We start from the raw sequence: 24,469 nt of genomic DNA, 5'->3' as shown, positions 1-24,469 counted from the left end.
GGAGGGGTGTCATTGGGTGTAGGGGAGTGGGTGGTGGAGGTTGAGTTATGAGGTGTGAAACTGCCATAGATGTTGAGGATCTTGAAGTGAAAGCGTGCAGCGAGGGTATTGCAGAGGTTTTGGGAGGGTGGGATGTTGGTGGTGTCGCTGTTGGGTTTAGAGAATTACTTGATGACTGAGAACAACTCCTTGCTGTTGTGTGCATTAGAGTTGATACTGTCTTGGAAGGCTGTATTTTTGGCGGTTTTTATGAGGTGGTGGTGGGTGGTGATTGCTTCGTTAAAGGCAATTTTTTCCAGAAGGGTCTTGCTGGATCTCCAGGTTATTTCCAATTGTCTGCAGTGGCATTTGGAGTCCTGAAGGGCTGGGGTGAACCAGCTGGCCTTGTTGGTGGTTTGGTGGCTGGACGTTTTTTTGAGAGGGGCGAGGGTGTTGGAGCAGTATGTAATCCAGAGGTGGAGGTTGCGGGCGGAGAAGTTGCTGTCTGTGGAGGTTGGTGGGGAGAATTTGTTTAGGGTGTGGTTTAGTTGGTCTTGGGTGATGTTGTTCCAGTTTCTACGGGGCGGGTGGTAGTGTCGGAGGTGGGTGGTGGGTTTGTTGAAGGAGAAGTGTATTCAGTGGTGGTCAGTCCAGAGGAGTTTGATTATTTTATTGGCTGAGATGTGGTTGCCTGAGGAGAATTGAGCATTGCTTCACCTATTTTTCTCAGCATTAACTTCTATAGAAGCATGAGGTATCAGTTACTAGTATTTCTCACACCAAATACAAACCACTAGCAATGTGGAAAAACAATAATTACGAGAACACTCAGGAAACTCACATACAAGATGTTTTATATAAATGTATATAATTGTAAAATACTGGTATATATATTTTGTTATGTTAAAGTGGTCACACTGGATAGAATGAAAGTTGTCTCCAGGAGCTACCAATGACAATTTCAGTACTTTTTAGAGACGTGATCAGGATTTTATACCTACACTTCCAAACAGTCTTTTACATTCCACCTATGTTATACACTCTTAAATGTCCTGTAGAGGTTTGTTAACATACGTGGTATTGATCCCTTAAATCTCTATTCATACCTATTGAAGAGGCTGTATACAGTAAATAGGGTATACATTCTTATACGTATAGGCACAACTAAATATGTATATGTAAAGGTTACATGATATCATGTACAGATAATATTTGCAGGAAATCTCACTTCATTTCATATTTGATTATATTTTTCATTTTTACTTTTGTGATTGTCACAAACAGTACAGGCTTTATTAATGTTGTGTTTTAACAGGAGATTGTATAATCGTGGCTTTCAGAGTTAACTATTGCAATCTGTTTCCATCCGCACTATTTTTAACCCATCCTTAATATATATTAGGTTGCTTGTAAGGGAAGACTGCACAGTTTCTCTATCACTATATTGTAGTTTGACAATTTCATAGGATTGATTTTTTTCTAGTGTTTGTTGAAGGCCCATTTTTAAATTGGTGTGAACTGTACAAACTATCGGCTAGATTATGAGTTTTTGTCTGTAAGGCTTGCGGGGCTAACGCTCCTTTTTTTCTTACCGCTCCCTTTAAACAACGCTGGTATTATGAGTTTTCTTTAAGCCGGCGTTAGCCTCAGAAAAGTGAGCGTTGAGCAATATTTAGTTCCACATCGTAGCGGTAAGATGTCAAAATGTGCTTGTGCACGATTTTCCCATGGGAAACAATGGGGCTGAGCTGGGTGAAAAAAACCTAACACCTGCAAAAAAGCAGCGTTCAGCTCCTAACGCAGCCCCATTGTTTGAACCCAGAGTCTAAACACCCCTAATCTTACACGTATTAACCCCTAATCTGCTGCCCCCTGACATCGTCATCACCTGCATATACTATTAACCCCTAATCTGCCGCTCCGGACACCGCCGCCACCTACATTATACTTATAAACCCCTAATCTGCTGCCCCCAACATCGCCGACACCTACATTATAGTTATTAACCCCTAATCTGCCCCCCCCCCAACGTCGCTGCAACTATATTAAATTAATTAACCCCTAATTTGCCGCCGCCAATGTCGCCGCCACAATAATAAATTTATTAACCCCTAAACCTAAGTCTAACCCTAACCCTAACCCCCCCTAACAAATATAATTTAAATTAAACTAAATTAATTTAACATAAATAAATAAATTAATCCTATTTAAAACTAAATACTTTCCTATAAAATAAACCCTAAGATAGCTACAATATAACTAATAGTTACATTGTAGCTAGCTTAGGGTTTATATTTATTTTACAGGTAAGTTTGTATTTATTTTAACTAGGTAGAATAGTTATTAAATAGTTACTATTTAATAACTACCTAGCTAAAATAAGTAAAAAATTACCTGTAAAATAAATCCTAATCTAAGTTACAATTACACCTAACACTACACTATCATTAAACTAATTACCTAAACTACCTACAACTAATTACAATTAGATTAAATAAACTAAATTACGAAAAAAACAAACACTAAATTACAGAAAATAAAAAAAGAATTACAAGAATTTTAAACTAATTACACCTAATCTAATCCCCCTAATAAAATAAAAAAGCCTCCCAAAATAATAAAATTTCCCTACCCTATACTAAATTACAAATAGCCCTTAAAAGGGCCTTTTGCGGGGCATTGCCCCAAAGTAATCAGCTCTTTTACCTGTAAAAAAAAAATACAATACCCCCCAACATTACAACCCACCACCCACACCCCTACTCTAAAACCCACCCAATCTCCCCTTAAAAAAACCTAACACTAACCCCCTGAAGATCACCATACCTTGAGCCGTCTTCACCCAACCAGGCACAAGTGGTCCTCCATACAGCAAAAGTCTTCATCCGATTGGGGCAGTAGAGGTCCTCCAGACGGCAGAAGGCCTCATCCAGGTGGCATCTTCTATCTTCATCCTTCCGGAGCGAAGCGGGTCCATCTTCAATCCAGCCGACGCAGAGCATCCTCTTCAAATGAAGTCCTAACGAAGAATTAAGGTTCTTTTTAGAACTCGTCAGTAGGAGATAGATTTCTGGTTGCTGCATTGCTAAAGCTACTTTCAGGGTTAATTCAAAATTAATTAAAATTATAGTGGAGATAAAATATGAGATTAAAATCCTCCGTGCCTAAAAATTAAATCAATGCAAATACAAAACAGACTGTCTAGTGAGTGATTTCTGGATTGCTGCAATAATCCTGTTAAAAGGAATGCTGTGTTAAAACAGTATTTGAAGCAAAAAAACTGAGAATTTGCATATCTAATTTGCATATCTTACCCAGAAATCTCTTGTGCATTGGTAACATTGTATATGGAGTATTTATGGGGAAAATAAGTGGGGAATCTTGCCTAGATGTGCTAATTTCCTATGCAAACATTTGTATTGATTTAATTTTGAGGCATGGAGGATTTTAATCTCAATTTTTTATTTCCACCATAATTTTAATGAATTTTAAATTTAATCCTGAAAGTAGCTTTACCAATGCAGCAACCAGAAATCTATCTCCTACTGATGAGTTCTAAAAAGAATTAAACAGGCTGTCTAATGAGTGATTTCTGTATTGCTGCAATAATCCTGTTAAAAGGATTGCTGTGTAAAAACAGTATTTGAAGCAAAACAAAATGAGAATTTGCATATCTAATTTGCATATTGTACCCATAATTCTTTTGTGCATTAGTAACATTGTATATGGAGTATTTATGGGGAAAGGTAAGCGGGAAATCTTGTCTAGATGTGCTAATTTCCTATGCAAATATTTGTATTGATTATATATATATATATATATATATATATATATATATGTTACTCCGAACAACAACAAAAAGAAAAATTAAAAACTGCATACTCCAAAGGAAGATAATGTCAAAAATTCAAAATGAGGATGATTATTCTATCAATTTAAGTTAGAGACAACTGTTTTTGATTTCCAAGCATCATTGAAGAAAAAAAAAAGAAAAATAGCCAAACACGGTATTAAATAAATTACTCAATGCAAACAATATTAATGTATTTCCAAATGGCAAAACTGTACAAGAAAACGAATTGCAAATTCAAAAGGTGACGGCAAATTTCTATACCTAGAGATATGGGTATAAAAATGAAAATGTTAATCTTACATGTATTTCAGTCTTTCTATAATTCCCTAAAGGTTAATACATTGTGTTTTTATTATATTCTTATACTGTATCTTCATAGCATGACCTTTAAATAAGGCAAAAAAAAACAAAACATCTTACAGTACATAGAAAATGCATCACTCAGTTTTGAACACATTTAAACCAAGATAAATCTCATAAAGGTATTAGTTTTGTTTTCATGTTTTTTTCTTTTTAACTGCCATGCACAAGCTATGCTATGTTAACATAATATATTGTAATATTTAATAATTCCCACTAAATAGTGTGAATGGGTAAAAGACATGTTTTCTAAATAATACCCTAGGGGCCAGATCCGATATACGGCGTAGTTTTCGGCGCAAGCGAGGTAACCCGCGCCGCCCGTAATTTTACCTCCCAACTCGAGCTATCCAATATACTGCGCCGTCAGATGCTAAACTGGCGTAAGTATGAAAAACCGTGATCAACTAAAATGTGCGCAAATACACATTTTAGTCGTCGCAAGTACTTACGCCAGTATTTTGTTCACGTAAAGTCTCAATAAAGAGTAGTTTGATGCAAATTAGGCTACAAATCATAAAAAATAACCGCAAGTTCTAAAAGATGCGCCATGTAATTACGCCATTCAAAATTCATACATAAACCCATGCGCAGCCGCAATTTTCTTTAGTGTGTTTGGTTGGTTCTTGGAGCTACAGCACACTACAGTGAGTATAGTGATTATTAGTAAGAGCAGTGAGAGAGGCGCAATTCATCAAAGTTAGTTAGGTCGGATTTTTGGATTTGTGTTTGGTTAAGCCTGTACATTTACTTAAACTTTTTTTTTACATATTGCGCACATTTTGCATACATACATATACAAAATACACAACACTTTTTTTTCTAACACCTCACACATTTTATTTATCTTTTACAGTGTGATAGGCTGAGTGTTTGGTTGTGATTGTGTGTGATTGAAGTGGGAGTGAGTGTGATTGTGTGTAGTTTGAGGATGACAGGGATAGGTAGGGCGGAGGGGAGGAGGGGAGGGGAGTTGCAGGGAGTGGATTATGGACAGGAGGAGCAGCAGGGTCCCTGTCATGGAGTAAGTGGAGTGGGGAGAGGGAGAGCCAGAAGGGATAATGGGAGTGGGGCTGCCCCGAGAACAGGCACACTTAGAAGAGGGATAGAGGGTGCACATGGGGACAGAAGGGGGGAGGAGGGAGAGGATAGGGAGGAACCCACACCAGGGACATCCCAGGGAGGAAGCCAGGTGGCCACGGACGATGAGCGCATGAGGTGCCTGAACTTCTCTTTTGCTGAAAATCTAGCGCTAGTCCAGGCCATCATGGAGAACCACATTGCCCTCTTTGGCCAAGAGAAGGGCAAAGGAGTTGCCCAAAGGCATAGGGATGCATGGCTGTTGGTCGAGGAGGCAGTCAACAGTGTGGCCCAGCAGAGGAGGAATGTCGATGGGCTAAAGAAAAGATGGAACAACTGCAAGAGGTGGATGAAGGAGAAAATGGGCCAAGAAGCCATGTACCAGAGGGGAACAGGCTGTGGTCCTCCCCAGGAGGCTGAATACAATGGCAGGAGATAATACACAGGTCCCTGAGCGTAATAGCTGTCTTCCAAGGGCTCGTGACTCAGGGGCTGCAATATCAGCACAGCATGCTGGTGAGTAACATCCCACACACCAGTATTATATGTATTTGAGATATAACATCCTTTAATGTCACACATTCATGTACACAATGAGGAGCATGGTATTTGGCCTACTAACAAAAACATCTACAATTATATTTCACATTAAAGGGACATTAAACTAAATCTTTTTATTTCATTATTCAGATAGCGAATACAGTTTTAAACAACATCCTAATTTACTTATATTATCTAATTTGCTTCATTATTCTGATACTCTTTGTTTATTAAATATCAGTGCACATGGGTGAGCCAATCACATGAGGCATTGATGTGCAGCCACCAATCAGCAGCTTCTGAGCCTATATAGATATGCTTTTCAGCAAAGAATATCAAGAGAATGAAGCAAATTAGGTAATGGAAGTAAATTAGAAAGTTGTTTAAAATTGCATGCTCTAGCTGAATCATGAAATAATAAAAATGGGTTTAATGTCCATTTAATGCTACTTAACACATTGAAATTCATGATATGAGGTGGAATAGTGAAATACTAACATGTAACACAGGCCACAAGCCACATGTAGAGTTTTCAGTAAATGGACACTATAGCCATCACAATACTTTTAGCTCAAGAAAGCATGTTATGTGCCTACATCAGACTAAAGGAATTTGTGTGACCATAGTGTCACTTAAAGAACACATTTTCTCCATCACTGACATGTACACATAACTATTGTATGAAACACATACATGTATACTTTGCATATTAAAATCCCTCATATCACAAATCACAATGTGCACATGCATGTTATAGAGTTTGACATGAGAATGAGTATAGGCCCTAGCATGTATCAATGTACATTGTATGCCCACATGGATATATATATATATATATATATATATATATATATATATATATATATATATATATATATGATTGTACTAATACCTCTCATCATTTGACTCCTCCACAGAACCTCCTGTCACCAGGGTGCAAATGGGCATGCATCCACCACAACCACCAGTCCAGAGAATGCCTCCACCGCAACCACCAGTCCAGAGAATGCCTCCACCGCAACCACCAGTCCAGAGAATCCATCAACAAGGACAGTATGCTCTCAGGCATGAGCTGGGTTGCATTGCCTCTGTTGAGGAGCCAGACGTCATGCCACCAACATTTGCAGACAAGCCCTGGCAGGATCCCTGGCCGGAGGATTGTTCTTTTGGCTTTGAGGGGGAGCCAAGTCATCCCCAAAGGGTACATGTCTTTACCCCCCAATATCAGGCCAGTCAGGGCTTTTACATACAGGACATGCAAACTAGACAGGCTGAGTGGTGGACATTTTCTAAGGTAAAGACCTTTAGTTAAGGACACCTTGCCTATCCCTGCACATGGGTATATATATATATCTAAATAATAATGTTACAGAAGGTGTGGCCATAAGGTATAAACATCCATTTCCATTCTTCTAAATGATAGTCAATAATTCATAGTGACCAAAACATGAATTAAACCAATGATATATTTTCAGTAATTAGGGTGGTTAAGGGAATGGGGGTGGGATGTAGTAGTTTCACTTACATGCAGTGGAAATCCGCAGTATGTAATTCGATGACCAGCTGCAGCAGTGGTGTAGATGGAACAACAGGGGGTTGTAGAGCTTACAGCACCCCTTGTGCTCAATTATGTACCCTTGTGCCCCATGATGCACCCCTTGTGCCCAATGATGCACCCCTTGTGCCCATTAATGCACCCTTGTGTCCCATGATGTACCCCTTGTGCCCAATGATGCACCCTTGTGCCCAATGATGCACCCTTGTGCCCCATGATGCACCCCTTGTGCCCCATGATGCACCCCTTGTGCCCCATGATGCATCCCTTGCGCCCAATGAAGCACCCTTGTGCCCAATGATGCACCCTTGTACCCATTGAAGCACCCTTGTGCCCCATGATGCACCCCTTGTGCCCAATGATGCACCCTTGTGCCCAATGATGCACCCCTTGTGCCTAATGATGCACCTTTGTGCCCAATGATGCACCCTTGTGCCCCATGATGCACCCTTGTGCCCAATGATACACCCTTGTGCCCCATGATGCATCCCTTGTGCCCCATGATGCACCCTTGTGCCCAATGATGCACCCCTGTGCCCCATGATGCACCCCTTGTGCCCCATGATGCACCCCTTGTGCCCAATGATGCACCCTTGTGCCCAATGATGCACCCTTGTGCCCAATGATGCACCCTTGTGCCCCATGATGCCCCCCTTGTGCTCAATAATGCACCCTTGTGCCCCATGATGCACCCCTTGTGCCCCATGATGCACCCCTTGTGCCCCATGATGCACCCCTTGTGCCCAATGATGCACCCTTGTGCCCAATGATGCACCCTTGTGCTCAATGATGCACCCTTGTGCCCAATGATGCACCCTTGTGCCCCATGATGCACCCCTTGTGCCCAATGATGCACCCTTTGTGATTGGCTTGACACACTTGCCGGGGCAAGAATAATAAATGCTTTGAAGAGGTTAACTATTTGTGATCAAGCTGCTGATATGTATGTTGTTAAGCATGCATTTGTTAGGCCTTCAGAGAGTTATGTTGGTTTCTAAGTCAGTGCAAGGGTTGCTGCACTTGCAATTTGTGGCGAGATGAGAATGGAGTAGATTTTCTGAAATATGCGCGCGTAAGTCCTTACGCTGTATATTGGATACCAAACTGCGCATGTTTTGTATGTCAGTCTATGGGCCAAAAAACTATGGGCGAAGGCAGAAATATACGTGCATAACTTCTAAGTTACGCCGTATATAGGATAGCAAACCCACGCAAAATTTGGCGTCACCAGCTTTTGCGGGCGACGATTTATATCGGATCGAGGCCTAGATTCATAGATACTTGTGAGGTTACCAAAATAAATTGCTTTAAAGGTGAGGTCATTTTCAGAACTCACCAAACCTCACTTTACCTATTTTTCCAAGTGTATCATTAGCGGAAGATACAGCCATTAACATCTATAATTGCCCAATACATATAATCCCAAACATTAAACAGGAACATATTGCTAAGCAGTTAAAGCAATACACTTTAAACACAGTTAAGTTAAATGCATGTAAATGTAATATATGTGCATACCTTTTTTGTTATTGAAAAATAGTCTTGCTGGATAGAACAAGAAGAGTACCATGTGAATTCAGGGGATTTTGTTTGAACTTCTTGCCTACACGTCAGCCAAGCATGTGGAATTAATAAAGTCTCTCTGTCTTGACCTTTTATAGTATCTCATATCAAGGTTGTGTCTCACTATTACAAAGCTTGTCTTATTTTTATTTTACTTGTTTTCAAAGCAATTTTTAGTTTATATTTGTAGAACATATATTTATAATTTGTTTTAATGTAAAATTTTGAAGGTATTTTTCAAAAGTCAGTATACTTAGTGAATGGTTACAAGATAAATTAGGTGATCCATTGATTAAATGGAGGTGAACTTGCATATTTTTTCTAAAAAATATAAATTTCACACATGGGTTTTATTAAATGAAGGACAATGCTTTCAAACTTCAGAGTGGAATCTCTATGAATGCTTAAAGGGAAAGTTTACTCAGTATACCTTTAATTTGATTTACTGTACCTGCTGTAGTGTATTATATTGTTTAAAAGTGTTCCTTAACCCTGATATTGCCTTTTGAAATAATTAATTTAGCCTGTGGTATCCCTACCTATTCTGAATGTTTCTGGCCTTAGGTTCAAGCTATAGATAAAAAAAAAAACACTCCCAGTGGATTATAGAAGTGATAAGGTAATAAAATGCTATGTTTCAATTGTTCTCTCCAAGAATCAGTCTTTGGTTTACAGACAGATATACAAGCAAGTATATGTGCACAATGTGATAAAGTAATGATATTTGATTATACCTACAAGCTCAACCCATGTTATTAGGTTGTGGATTTAAAACACAAAATCAAAAACCTTATAAGGCAGATTCTAATACATTTTCTACTCTGCAGTTGGTATAAAAAAAAAGTATTTGAAAACACACACACAAGTGGAAACAATTTTACAGTATACTGTCTCTTTAACACCTTTGAGGGCTATTTAAATGTGTTGATTTTTTTTTCATAGGTTTTCTTATGGTTTTAAATTAAAACATAACTTACATAATAATGGACTGGATTCCAATAAAGAAGAATTCTCAAACAAAAACATTTTTTTTTTATTTTAGTTTTGTAGCATGTTCCAAATCATAAAAATAACTACTCCAAAAATGTTTCAAATGGAAAACAATATAACAGCAAAATCAAGTTAATTAAACAAAAAAAATTATAAGAAATATGGAAACTTTATATATGAACATGTGAACTAAGCATTACTAAAACTCTGGGGGGGGGGGGGGGAGTAAAAAATGCAAATATACATCTCACATAAGTGAGTACACCCCTCACATTTTTGTTAATATTTTATTATATCTTTTCATGTGACAACACTGAAGAAATTACACTTTGCTGCAATGTAAAGTAGTGAGTGTACAGCCTGTATAACAGTGTAAATTTGCTGTCCCCTCAAAATAACTCAGCACACAGCCATTAATGTCTAAACCGTTGGGAGGGCCCTTTGGAGACTGTATTCCAACATGACCACTGCCTTGCTAAAGCAGCTGAGGGTAAAGGTGATGGGCTAGCCGAGCATGTCTCCAGACCTAAACTCTATTGAGCATCTGTGGGCCATTCTTAAATGGAAAGTTGGGGAGCGCAAGGTCTCTAACATCCACCAGCTCTGTGATGTCATCATGGAGAAGTGGAAGAGGACTCCAGTGTCAACCGTTGAAGCTCTGGTGACCTCCATGCCCAAGAGGGTTAAGGCAGTGCTGGAAAATAATGGTGGCCACATAAAATATTGACACTTTGGGCCCAATTTGGACATTTCCACTTAGGGGTGTACTCACTTTTGTTGCCAATGGTTTTTACATTAATGTCTGTGTATTGGGTTATTTTGAGGGGACAGCAAATTTACACCTGTACAGGCTGTATATTTACATTGTAGCAAAGTGTAATTTCTTCAGTGTTGTCTCATGAAAAGATATAATACAATATTTACAAAAATGTGAGGGGTGAACTTACCTTTTTGAGATACTGTGAGTATAATAACAAAATATGTTTCCAACAGTTAAATGATTTTTTTTTTAAAAAAGGATTTTTTATATTTTCAGACAGTAAATTTTAGCTATTTGCTTTTGTTTTTATTGTTTTACTCTAACACAATCATATTATCAGGAAACCAAAGCCAGGAGTCAGTCTGACAATCAAGGAACTAGGGTTGAAGCAGGCTAATTTCAGAAAACAAGTCTAAAGATCATAGCCAAGAATGCTCACAACAAATTTCCAGTAATCAAATGGAAGGTCAGGAAACAAGCTTGGGTCAAAAACAAGGTTAAAAAACAAAGTGCCCCCTTGTAAAGCAAAGCAACAATACTCTGGAAAAAAGGAAAGATATGTCAATGTAAAGCCAAAACCTTGCCAAATGAAAGGTCACGCAGGTAAAAACAATGATATAACAGCTGCGCTGAAAAATAATTTAACACACAAAAGTAAACAAAACAGCATGTGAAGTTAAGAGATGGGTGGGAGAACAGCTTTTGATCACAAAGATTTTTTTTTTGCTAGTATTACATGTTGCAAATTAAATATGATCACTTGAGCGCAATTCCAGTTAACGCTCGTCGGGTTAGCGCGTCCTCAGAGCTCTAGTTAACTGTTAAGTGAAACAAAAAAGTGTCACAAAACACATGAAAAATACATAAAAAAATTACAGTTAGCGTGTCCTCAGAGCGCTAGTTAACAGTTTAGTGAAACAAAAAAGTGTCACAAAACACATAAAAAATACAACAAAAATTACAGTTACATTCATAATAACACCATCTAATAAAAATTATTCAAAAAAATATTGCTCAAAAAAGTTATAAGGGCTCAAAGAATATAAGCTCTCAGGTGTAAAAAAAAAAAAAAAAGCCAGACAAACGTCAATTTCAGCATAAAAGCAGTAACACCTCTATTGGGAGTCGTGTCGGTATAGCTATACCACAAGCATTTTAGCCAGTAATGCAACGTCCATCCCGCACTAAAGAAAATTATGTTTTTGTGGGAGATTTCCATAGCGCTGGTATTGCAGGTTGTGCAGTGAGGCTAAAATGCTTGTGTTACAGCCTATACCGACACAATCCATACCGCTATCTGAGAGCAGTAGTTATGAGTTTTGCGCCACAAAAATGTTTCACAAAACTCATAACTAAAGTGTTACAAAATACACTAACACCCATAAAATACATATTAACTCCTAAACCGCCGCCTTCTGCATTGCAAATACTATATTAAACCTATTAACCCCTAATCTGCCGCCCACCCACATATAAACTATTCTATAAAGTTAATAATCCCTAATCTACCACACACCCACATTGCCAACATTATTTAAATATATTAATCTCTATGCCCCCGCACCCCGACATCGTCGCCACTATAAAAAAGTTATTAACTCCTATTCCGCCTCTCCCCGACATTGCTGCCAATAAATAAAGTTATTTACCCCTAAACCTCAGGTCTCCCACATCTCTGCCACCAAATAAACATATTAACCCCTAAACTGCCAGCCTGAAATCGCAAAATCCTAAATTAAACTATTAACCCCTAAATCTAACACCTCTCTAACTTTCAATTAAAATTACAATATAACTCTATTTAAATATATAAAAACTTACCTGTGAAATAAATATAAAACTAACATTAAACTATAAATTAACCTAACATAACTAAATCTAATAAAATAAAAATTAAAATATCTAAATTACAAATTTAAAAAACCTGACACTAAGAATTTTTTAAAAAAAATCTCACATTTTCACAGGTAAGTTTTTGTTTATTTAAATAGAATTATATTGTAATTTTAATTTAAAGTTAGCGGGGTGTTAGGTTTAGGGGTTGATAGTTTAATTTAGTGGCGGAGATGTGGGAGGCCGGAGGTTTAGATGTTAATAGCTTTTATTAGTGTTGGCAATGTCGGGGGCGGCAAATTAGCGGTTAATAACTTTATTTAGGTGTCAGCGATGTTGGGGGCTGTGGATTAGTGGTGTTTAGACATGGGGTTTATGTTAGGGTGTTAGGTTTAAATGTAAGTTTTTTCCACATAGACATCAATGGGGTTGAGTTACAGAGATTTTTCTTTCCGTACTTCAGGTGTTTTTTTTTCTAACACTCTCTCCCCATTGATGTCTATGGGGGAAAGTGTGCATGAGATTTTGTGCGGTATGGAGCTTAATGCCAACATATTGCACGCACAATGAGGCTTTTCAGAAACTCATAATGGCAGCGCTATGGAGGGTAAAATAACGCAACTTTTGCTGCGTTAGTTTCGCACCCTGCTTAGCACAATACTCGTAATCTAGGTGAAAGGGCTTTAACATAGTGATACATACATATACATGTCTAAAGATGGATATATACTGTATATATACAATATATGTATATATACATATATATATATATATATATATATATATATATATACAGTATGTGTGTGTACATATGTTTTAATGTATTTATATGTGCATATATGTATTTACAGACATATATTGAAGAGCATTGGAGCCCTTTGCAGTTAAGCAGATGAAAACATGAAAAAAAATATTTATGCAATATTCATTTTTAATAAAGGTTTTAATTATGTATTCACTGTAAATATTTCTCATTACAGTGTTCTGCACATAGCAGAATATAATCCATGTATTTATAAATAGATATTCCTTTACATATCTGTATATCTCTATACCTATTTATAATCATATATATATATATACGTTGATTGCAGTAGTCGTGTTAGTCCAGTGATTTAGATAACAAAATAACAACAATGATACTTTTTTATTGGATTTACTATACATTTATAAGCTGACAAGCTTTCGGAAGTAATCCTTCCTTTTTCAAGTCTGAAGCAATATTGACCAATCCAATGGAGTTTACAGATTATGGGGCCGAATTATTAGGCTGTGAATGCAGACCTCTGCCCCTTAACTCGTCCACCATCTCTGAGGTGGCGGATAGCAATTATTCAGATCGGATTCCGATCGGGATGATTGACACCCCCTAGCAGCCGGTTGGTGATAGCTTTTTGTAGCCTTCTCCTAAACCATAATGTTGAACAATCTTTGTTTTCAGGTCATTTGAGAGTTGTTTTGAGGCCATGTTGCCACTCTTCAGAGGAGAGTCAAAGAGAACAAAAACATGCAATTGGCCACCTTAAATACCTTTTCCCATGATTGGATGCACCTGTCTATGAAGTTCAAGGCTTAATGGGATCACCAGACCAATTGTGTGCTCCAATTAATCAGTGCTAGGTAGTTACAGGTATTCAAATCAACAAAATGACAAGGGTGCCCAAATTTATGCACCCTTCTAATTTCGTTTTGATGCATATTTCACATTTTCTGTTAATCCAATAAACCTCATTTCGCTACTGAAATTTTACTGTGTCCTTCAGTTAATTGATAGATCAAAATGAAATTGTTGATCCAAACACCCAATTATTTATAAATGAAAATCATGGAAATTGTCAGGGGTGCCTAAACTTTTGCATACCACTGTATATATATAGACCAAGAAAGGAAGCACTCGCCGGAAATTCTAAGGATTATAAGTCCTGGAGAGTGCTTCCTTCCTTAATATACATATGTTTACTTTGAATGCACCCCGGGTGGTTGATGATACAGTAAATTGAGTGCAGAGCCCTGTGGATGATATATATATATATATATATATATATATATATATATATATATAAAACACAATCGGTACACAAAGGAGGTGCTTAGGAAGCTCCCCTTTGGGGATTTAAGATAAACTCTCTCCCAAAAAACTGAGACTGCAAAGTCTTAAGTAATAAAAGCCCAATTACAAGTGAATGAAACAAAATGCCAAGAGTAAGCCTTCAGTTGTATAAATAGCACACTCCTTCCGCGGGACACTAGTATTAAAAGTGAAACGAAACAACACTGTTAATGTGAGACTTAGAAATAAATCATAAGCAGCCGGTGGCTGTATTCACTCACGATATAGGTGCTGTGTTATTCTGTCCCTCAGGCTCCGTGTGCTATATTATAGTCCCCGATGATCCTCCACTAAGGTAGTGCTGCACGCTGTGTGCCGAATCCAGTGTGTCTCACTCTACACGCTGTGAGCGTCCGATGACGTAATCACATCCGATCATCTGTCCAAACGGCCAATCGGCTGTCTGACAGTTTCCAGTCGGTCCCTTGGATGCTGTAAGGGCAAGAAGTCGCAGGGAAAAAAAACAAAGTATGCGTTCTGCCTGGAGAGAGGCTTCCGAGCTCAATAAAAGACCCCAGATGCTGGCCAATAGTAGTGAAAAAGCAAAAGGAAATTCAAGGTCAATAATAAAATCCAAATTTATTCATATTCCAAAAAGGATAAAAAAAACCATGGGGGTCTGTACAGAAAACACTCAGCACAAGGTACTTCCAGCTGACATGTTTCGGTGCAATACCGTAATCATAGCTAATGGAATGCACCAGTGGTGCTTGATTTAAAAGACAAAAAAGATCCTAATTGGTTAATTGAATGCTTTCTAATGTGTGAGTTAACAAGTGAATAAATGTAAACCATTAACCATTGGCATACAGTTGGGATGCATACACAAAAATCAATATCGAAATTTGAAACTATTAAATCTTAATAAAGTCCTGCATATTAAATAGACACACTAATACATAAATATATGATGCCTCAACTAACAAAGTATTATAAAAAAGTGACAGGAATCAATATTCAAATGTATCCTACTTGTGTAGAGTGGGGTAGAGAGTAAGACAAGAGCCTATACATGCAAAAACATAACATATTAATGTACACACATATCATATATGCTAAAATAGAAAAATATTATGCTCTTTATACATGCCATACATGCTAGGATGGAAAAATGTTGTACTCTTTACATGTTCACTTTGATGCATAATCTGGGTGCATACACATATAATTACAATCCAGCATCAATGGAAAACATAAAAATTAGTGTGTGAAGCATGCCCAGAAAAGAGTGAAGATGAAAGGGCAAGGGTGGTATACCAAGCAAAGTTATAAATGATAAGACGATGCATAGAAAAATAGGGATAAATACGGAAACAAAGATAAATGATGCAAGATAAGACATTACTGAACAGGCAATCAAACAGTAAAAGACTATAGTTATATAATAGAGATCAAATTGAGAGACCTCACATAATGCCCAAGGATCTACAGATAATATCATCATCTAGAGCATCACTCACTAGTGACCATGAAATAATAGTCACGCTACCCTGATCAACCTGTTACTGCCAATAGTTGATCAGGACGTATTCTAAATTGAGACCCTTGGGGACACGAGTCTTCAACTTAAAAATCCAGAACATCTCACGCTTACCTAAAATTTGTCCTCTATCACCTCCACGTAAGGGAGTTGTGACCTTATCGATGGCTTTCCACCCAAGGGTGGAACTACTTTTATTGTGAACAAATTTGTAGTGTTTGAATAGGGGAGTAGTAGCTTCACCAATTTTAATGATGATTGCGTATCCTAGTATTAACCTCGGTACTGGTGATCCCTACATACTGCAAATGACACTCATTGCATGTGAGGAGATAAATGACATAGGAGGATGTACAGTTGAGACAAGCAGAGATTTTAAAAACCTCTCCTGTGACTTTGGAATGAAATTCATCCGAAATAATGCTAGAATTGCATGGTTTACACCTAGACTTGCCGCACCTGTACACCCCCCTATGTCTGAGCCATGACCCTTGTTCTCTTTCTGAACTACAAGGTAATTAAGATGGGAAAAGTATACAGCATAAACCTTTGTCGACACAGTTCACAAGCTTGTCATCTGCTGACAACAGTCTAAAATGTTTTTTAACAATATTGCAGATTTCTCTATATTCTGTGCTGTAGTCTGTGACAAAGTAGGAGGGTCCGTCTGTCAATTTTGTCAACCTGTGCTTGGGCCTAATTAATGACATATTTGGGGTAGCCCCTCTCTCTTAGTCTAGTTCTCAGATCTTGACTTTGAGTGCGGTATGCAAACTCTTCAGTACAATAGCGTTTGATCCTTACCAGTTTCCCTTTGGCAACTGCCAGAGGTACATGCTTTGGGTGGCAACTCTTAGCGTGTAATAAGGTATTTCTTGTAATAGTTTTTCTTGTAATAGTTTTTCTATATATACTACTCAGAACTCTTCCTTCCCCATCTGCTGTAAGGGTGAGATCTAGGTAATTAATAACAGTCGGATGTTGCTCAAACCCACCTCATTGTCATTAAGTCCATTGACGAAACCTGTCAAGTCTGTGATAGGGCCACGCCACACAAAGACGAAGTCATCTATATAATGCCTATAAAAGGCTATACAGTCCTTGTACAAATTATTATCCCCAAAGATATGGGACAGCTCCCACCAACCCATGAAGAGGTTGGCATATGAGGGCGCAAAATTGGCCCACATAGCTGTCCCACATCTCTGGAGATAAAAAGTTTCCTCAAAACAAAAATAGTTGTGTGAGCATGAAATGTGTGACCCTCAGTATAAATTCAACAAAAGCTATATCAAAGGTAGAAAAATTCTACAAAAAATATCTAATGGCATGTAAACCCTCCTCGTGTGGAATAGAGGAGTAAAGGGCCACTACGTCTACTGTCAGCCATCTATGAACCCCTACATCCCAAATTAAGTAATCCATAAGATTTAAAAGATCATTGGTATCTTTAAGGTGGATGTGTAGACTCGCCACAAAGGGGTAAAGAAGTGCGTCGAGCCGTAGGGATAGATGTTCAAAAATGGACCCTATTCCACTTAAAAAAGGTCGTCCCTTGACTTCTGTCAAGGTTTTGTGTACTTTTGGAAGATGGTGGAAGATGGGCACTACCGGATAATCAATATACAGATATTCATAGGTAGCAAAATCGAAGTGCCCATCCTCCAAACCATCATCCAAGAGTGTCTTAAGATCCCTTTGAAAACTTATGGTTGGATCCCTATCCAACAACGTATAGTTATTTATGTCATGTAGCTGTCTATGTGCTTCACTAATGTAAGCTACTCTGTCTAAGACAACCACGGCACCTCCCTTGTCTGCTGTTCGAATCACAAGGTTCTTGTTTTTCTGTAAGTCAAAAAGTGCTTTTCTTTCTGTGCCTGTTAAGTTAGACTTAGTATTTGAGCACCCATTAGTACCAGTTCTGGAGGAGAGGAGTGTAAGGCCATTCTCAACTCTTTTAAAGAAAGTTTTGAGAATTGAACCTCTTGTCTGAATTGGGTAGAACTCGGAATGCTTCTTATAGCCACTAAAGCTAGTTATGCAATTAAATGGGTCTGAAGCATCCCCTTTTCCCCCCAATTGCTGCAATGTGATCACATCACATGCCTCCAAAAAGTCAAGATGCCCAATACTATCAGAGCCATGTTGGATTAAAACATTGTTAACCAAAATGTCAGAATTTCCACCTGTGATTACTTTTTCCCCTTGGAAATATTTCTTCAAGGTTAGATTTCTGATTAATTTATTTACATCCAACATGGTTTTGAAGAGGTCAAATAAGCAGGTGGGGGCAAAGGACATACCATAACTGAGAACTTTAAGTTGAATATGTGAGAGTGGCACTGTAGAACGGTTGATGACATATTTATTATTGCTTGCATTTACTACTGGTATTTGGTTGCCTTGTTCCCCCTCAATGGATACCTTTCTTGTTTTGCCTGACCAATGCCCATTTTGTCCTTGGTCTGGTAATAAAACCTGCTCAAAAACCCTCCTGTCTTCACCTGTGTTGGTGCTATTAATATTGGAAGGCTGGTCATTACTATTCACATATTTGGAATTAGAGTTCTTACCATCTTTGCTAGTATGGGACCTGATGTATTCTGCTTAGTGGATTTGGGTTAGGTTTGTTGACAGGAGCCGGTATTTGTATGTTGACTTGTTTATGTGTAGTTTTCAATATGCCTTTTGGTATAGCACCTGACTCCTCGCCTCCTGACGTACCTGCCTCTTCCCCTGAGTCTTCCTCGCTATATGAAAACTGGCCTTGTCTTCCTTGTTAAAAAAAATCAGAACCCTGGTCCCCCCCCCCCCCCAACTCTACTTCTATTTCTACTCCTGGATCTACCTCGTCTATTACTGGACCTTCTTTGATTTCTACTAGAATGACTCCAAAAGTAAACTATGTGGTTATCATAATCCGATTGGTCCCTGAGGTATTTAGGGTGTTTCATATTAAGAATGAGGTTTTTGGACTCTATAAGTGTGACCCTAAGTATGCCATCAAGTTTGGGATAATCTATGTCAAGTTTCCTATAATTTAAAGCTTGTTGTAACGTGTCAATTTCTGTTCTGATGGTGACTAATAATCTTGTTTTATAAAGAATGAGCAAATTCATCAATCTAAGGGAACAATCTGTCAGTACAGCATTCCATGAGTCCTCAAATTCACTGTCCATGACTTCAAAAGTTGGAAAATTATTTATTCTCAGTCCCCTTGGTATGATGTTTAATTTGACATATTTCTCAAAAGTCCACACATTGAACTGTAACTTGTGTTCCTTTATATATATAAAACACAATGTGTGTGCACTCTCACCAAAAACAATACATCCGCAAGGGTGCTGTTTTGGATGTCAATAGTAGAAAATTATAAAGCACTCACCGGCCTTCAGACAACTGTGCAAAAAGATTTCTTAAAGGTGAAATTTCAGGGTAAACAAACCCCTTCTTCTGACAATCAAACATGGTGAAATACAAAAATATATAGGCCTATCAGATCCACCCTAAGGGCAATTAAGGAATCAGTGAGTACCATGTGCAAAATCATCACTCTTGAGGCCAAGAGTGATCTTCAAAATCATCATGGAACAATCATTTGTGTTGCTGGTGGCTCCAGCATGGCCCCACAAGTTTTGGCATGCGGATCTTGTTCTGATGTCCAGTTGCCAACCTTGGCCACTTCCGTTATGGCCGGACCTACTGTCTCAAGGTCCATTTTTCCATCAGGATCTCAAATCATTAAATTTAAAGGTATGGAAATTGAACGCTTAGTGCTAAGTCATAGAGGTTTCTCTGACTCAGTAATTGATACTATGTTACAAGCTTGTAAATGTGTCTCTAGGAAGATTTATTATCGAGTTTGGAAGACTTACATTTCATGGTGTTCTTCTCATAAATTCTCTTGGCATTCTTTTAGAATTCCTAGAATTTTACAGTTTCTTCAGTGTGGTTTGGATAAAGGTTTCCCACAAGGAGTGGAGGTGATAAAGTCACTTCCACAAAAGAATGCGGTTATAGCACTCACTGTCTTGACCCCTATGCGGCGTCAAATTTTTCCTGAGTATAAAACTTAACTTTTATTTAATTTGACTAAAAATTAAACAATTAAAAACCTAGGATAGAGTAGTCATGTATAGATTCCTTTATATACAGGAATTATGTAAATAGGCCTTTGGGGTATGATAGCCCAAATAGTAATACTACAGTATAATCTATACACAAATCGCTGTGGCACAAAGGCTCAATTGAATAAAGCTGGGTAAATGCTGTGTAGATTGGTATAAAACCGCCAAGTGAAGGATTACTTCTAATATGATTGATTAAATGTTGTAGGTTTACAGCAATGATTAGGATATCGAGTGAAATAATTAGTCAGTTTAATACTGACATAATGTATTTATATAAATATTGCTGTGATCCATACTATAAGATTGTTATTTGTTTGAAGTAACGTTCACACGTGGAATAATCTACACAACAGATACTGGATTTATATGGGTTGTCCAGTAGGGGAAACAATATGTGTGTTCCAGTGTTGGGCTATTTATTTTTATATGAAATACCTTAGATATAATAACTAGCAGTATTGTGATTCAGTTACTCATTATTGTATCAATGTGAATCACTTGAAACAAACAGTGTTATTCTTGATATTATCTATCCATTCACTCACTTCTTCATTTACTTATAGTTCTCTAACCAGTCAGTAGTATGAAGGTTAATGTCGAGTAAAATTGGTTTACATAAATTAGAATGTCCCAATGATACTGTTGTAATTATATGTGACCGTTTAGTCTGGGATAGATTTACATTAAGAGTGACCTAGATATTCAGTACTGTCAAGCTATTATTATTTCAGGCTTGAATGTAAACTGCTATATGTATATTTTCATTTTATTTGACAATAGCAGAGTGTGCAATGGAAAGGCACTTGGTACTTTGCACTACCATGTCAGAGCAGTGGTGTGATGTTAATGGTAAATGCAATAGGTAACTTTGTTTTTATGCAGCAGTGATTTTGCTAACGTACTGTCACTGTGAATGCCACAGTATAGTGTTATGTACTATCGGTGGCTGTTAATATGATTAATTTAACTTATTATGTTGCAGTAATATCACTGCAAGTACCAAAGTGTATAGGTACACTTTTCTGCACCAGTTGTGGTTAGTACAATCGGTTAGCTAAATTCTGTAGACAATAATGGTATAACTTTAGTAGTATCGATACTGGTGCCAGAATATAGTATTGTGTAACAACGGTAGTGACTATAATAGGTCACGTAAGTTCAATAGGTGTGGATGGAATTACGTTAGTAGTATCGTTATTGGTACCTAAGTATAGGATTTTGTACTTGAATGATGATTAACTTGGACTCTTTAAGCGTATAAATTGTGTTGCAGTTGTATCGCTACAAGTGCTAAGGTATATACTGATGTAACAATTATCATTAAAAACACCATAAACTTTGATGCTTATAAGCGATGGTAATGTTACCACAAGTGCCCAAATCTCTTCTTCTATAGCAATAGCAGTTAATATAATAATTAACTTGTATTCTGTAGGAAATAATAGTATTGCTATAGCAGTGTCACTGCTGGTATTGAAGTATAGTGTTATGCAGCACCTGTAGTGAATGTGATGGTAAACTTAAGTTCACTAAGCGTTAATAATACTGCTTCAGTAGTATCACTATCGGTACCTAAATGTAAAGTTTTACAACAGTAGTAACACGTAATATACTTAACTTGGACTATATAAGCAGGAATAGTATTACTGCAGTAAGATCGCTATGAGTGCCTCTGTACACTATTGGTGTAGATATTTTAACACACTTATGCAATGTAGTTACATGCTGTTTAAATTATATTTTCTATTCACAAGATAATATGAAGCTGCCGACGGGTACTGAATTGTGTTTGTTTTCTATTATAAGACTGTCTATATGTCAGTTGCCTGATTTAGCAGTAGATTGTTGTGTTGTAGTTTTGCTTGTAGTATTGATTAGCCCAGTTACCCACGTAAAAACCACATTTTAGTTATAGCCGTGTTGTCTACAATCAACAGTTAACATATAATTCACTAAGATATGAAGAGGTCATTAGTTTGAATATGAACATAAAGGACTACTCTTTCCTAATATTAAAAAGAGAGCTTAACAGTGCTCTGTCTCTACACCTAACGTGTTTTGCCCGTACAGGGCTTTATCAAAGGCGGCGGGCCGCCCGTCTCTGTGGAATTTAAACCCGGTACAAACCGGAAGTGCCGCCTTAGTTATTTTCTGATTGGGCAATTCTTGTGTCATTCCATGTTCTCATTAATTCGTGTTATGGGTCCCGGATGTTTTTAAGGAGGATTTCTATAGATAGATTTAAGGTGGAATATGTTCGCTTGTTTCATAAAGATCGATCTAATGTGTATTTATTATTATGTGTATACATAAATCTATCCCTTAATTCGAGTATCGTGTCATCCATGACAAGTTTGTTCAGTTATGTAGGAAATAGTTTCAGTTCCTGAAATTGTTTTAATGCAATGATAAATATGTATCTTTAGTAAGATGTATGTAATGAATCTAAAATGTGATTTTTGAATAATTTATATTTTGCAATTTTTGTAGTAATTTGATGGAGGTGCCGATTGAAAGGTTGAATAATTTGATGATGCAACCTCATGAATCTTTTACCAAAATGGCCATATCTGTGTTGGCTTTTTGATTATTTATGAGTTGCAGGTTTCTACTGGGACTTTGTGTTTTGATTCAGAGATCTTGAATGGCTAGTCAGCTGGTGATTTTATATTTAAGATCAACTGTTTAGGCCTGTGGTGTTCTTATTACTCCTTCAGCTCTCATTAGAAATTTGTCTCATAAGGGGAGTAATTGATGAGATGAGATAAGAGTAGGTAAGATGAAGAGCCATATTAGAATAGGAAAGTAAATGATTTCTTACATATTTTTATATTCCAATATTTTATTTATTCTGTAAAAACGTATGACTTGTGGATTATAAAAAATAATAACCGTAAGTGCTACTAGTGACGTGATAGCATTTAATTAAGTGTAGATAGTGAACAATGTGATATGAAACTTCAAACAATTAAAAAAAACAAAAAAAAAAACAAAAGAACAAATTATAAGTGAACGGTGAGAGTGTAAGTATAATTTTTTTTTAAATTATTCTAATAGTGAGGTACTTTGTGTCTTGACACATTATAGTGAATGTATATAAACTGAAGTGAGTGAATGATAGGGTGATTTGAAGTGGTGAGAGTGATATCATTCTCCTGCTTTTATTTTTAAAAAGGAGGAAATGTAGTTAATTTACTTGTGTAGTGTGAGAAAGAGGGATGTTGATTAAATATACAGAATGTTCCCTTTGTGGGGGTTACTTCTGTGAAAGTTAAAGATTGAATGTTAGTGATGGTTTGGTGCACAAATGTGTCAATACTCAAATTTTGTCATCGTATTGAGAAGTTCTTGATATCGTAGAATATGTTATATGAGTTATTGTTGAGTCCATCTAACCTAGAAATTCTTGTCTTAGTATCTTTCCAAATGTTGTATTTACTATATTAATACATTTTTAGATCTAAACATGGTTATAATTTTTATTAAGTAAAAAATGACTATCACAGTTTATTGTAGCATAGACTGTTATTATTAATTGTGATTGTACAATTATTTCCCCATTGGTGATGGGATTGGGGTGTTCAGAAGATATTTACATAGAGAATTTTTTGAATCAAGTACGTGATTGATTCTTCTTGTCTACATATTTTATAAGAATGTAAAATAATTGTTTTGTTCATTTAAACCTGTTGGATATACTGAATTAAGTAAGTATATCCATCTGCTTTCCGCTCGTAATAGAGCAGTTTTGAGATCTCCTCCTCTTATGCCTAGAGTCACTTTTTCTATGCCCCAGCAAAGGATGTCTACTTGTTTCGAGTTGTGGTATTCCAAGAAGTGTGTTGCTACACTAGTGATGGATTTACCGTCCGATTTGTCCTTTGCTGCATTTTTGATGTTCCTTAGGTGTTCCATCAGCCTGGTTCTTAATTTTCTAGTCGTCATGCCGACATAGTATTTATCACATGTACATTGGAGTACATAGATTACCCCTTCAGTTTGACAGCTGATATATCTCCTAATTTTGTGTATTTTACCGAATCGGTCCCTGATGCTGGTGGTTTTCTTAATGTGTTTACAGGTACTGCAATTTCCACATTTATGGCACCCTGGATTAAATGCAGTTTTTGTTTTCTTGTGTTGGAAATGACTGCTAGTTAATAGATCTTTTAAATTCTTGGTTCGTCTGTAACTTATAGCAGGTCTATTTCCTAGACATCTCTTTAAGGTAGG

This window comes from Bombina bombina, chromosome 6 (assembly GCF_027579735.1).
Source record: "Bombina bombina isolate aBomBom1 chromosome 6, aBomBom1.pri, whole genome shotgun sequence".
In the NCBI taxonomy this organism is placed as follows: Eukaryota; Metazoa; Chordata; class Amphibia; order Anura; family Bombinatoridae; genus Bombina; species Bombina bombina.
The sequence above is the reverse complement of the archived record's forward strand: the minus strand, read 5'-3'. Positions refer to the sequence as shown.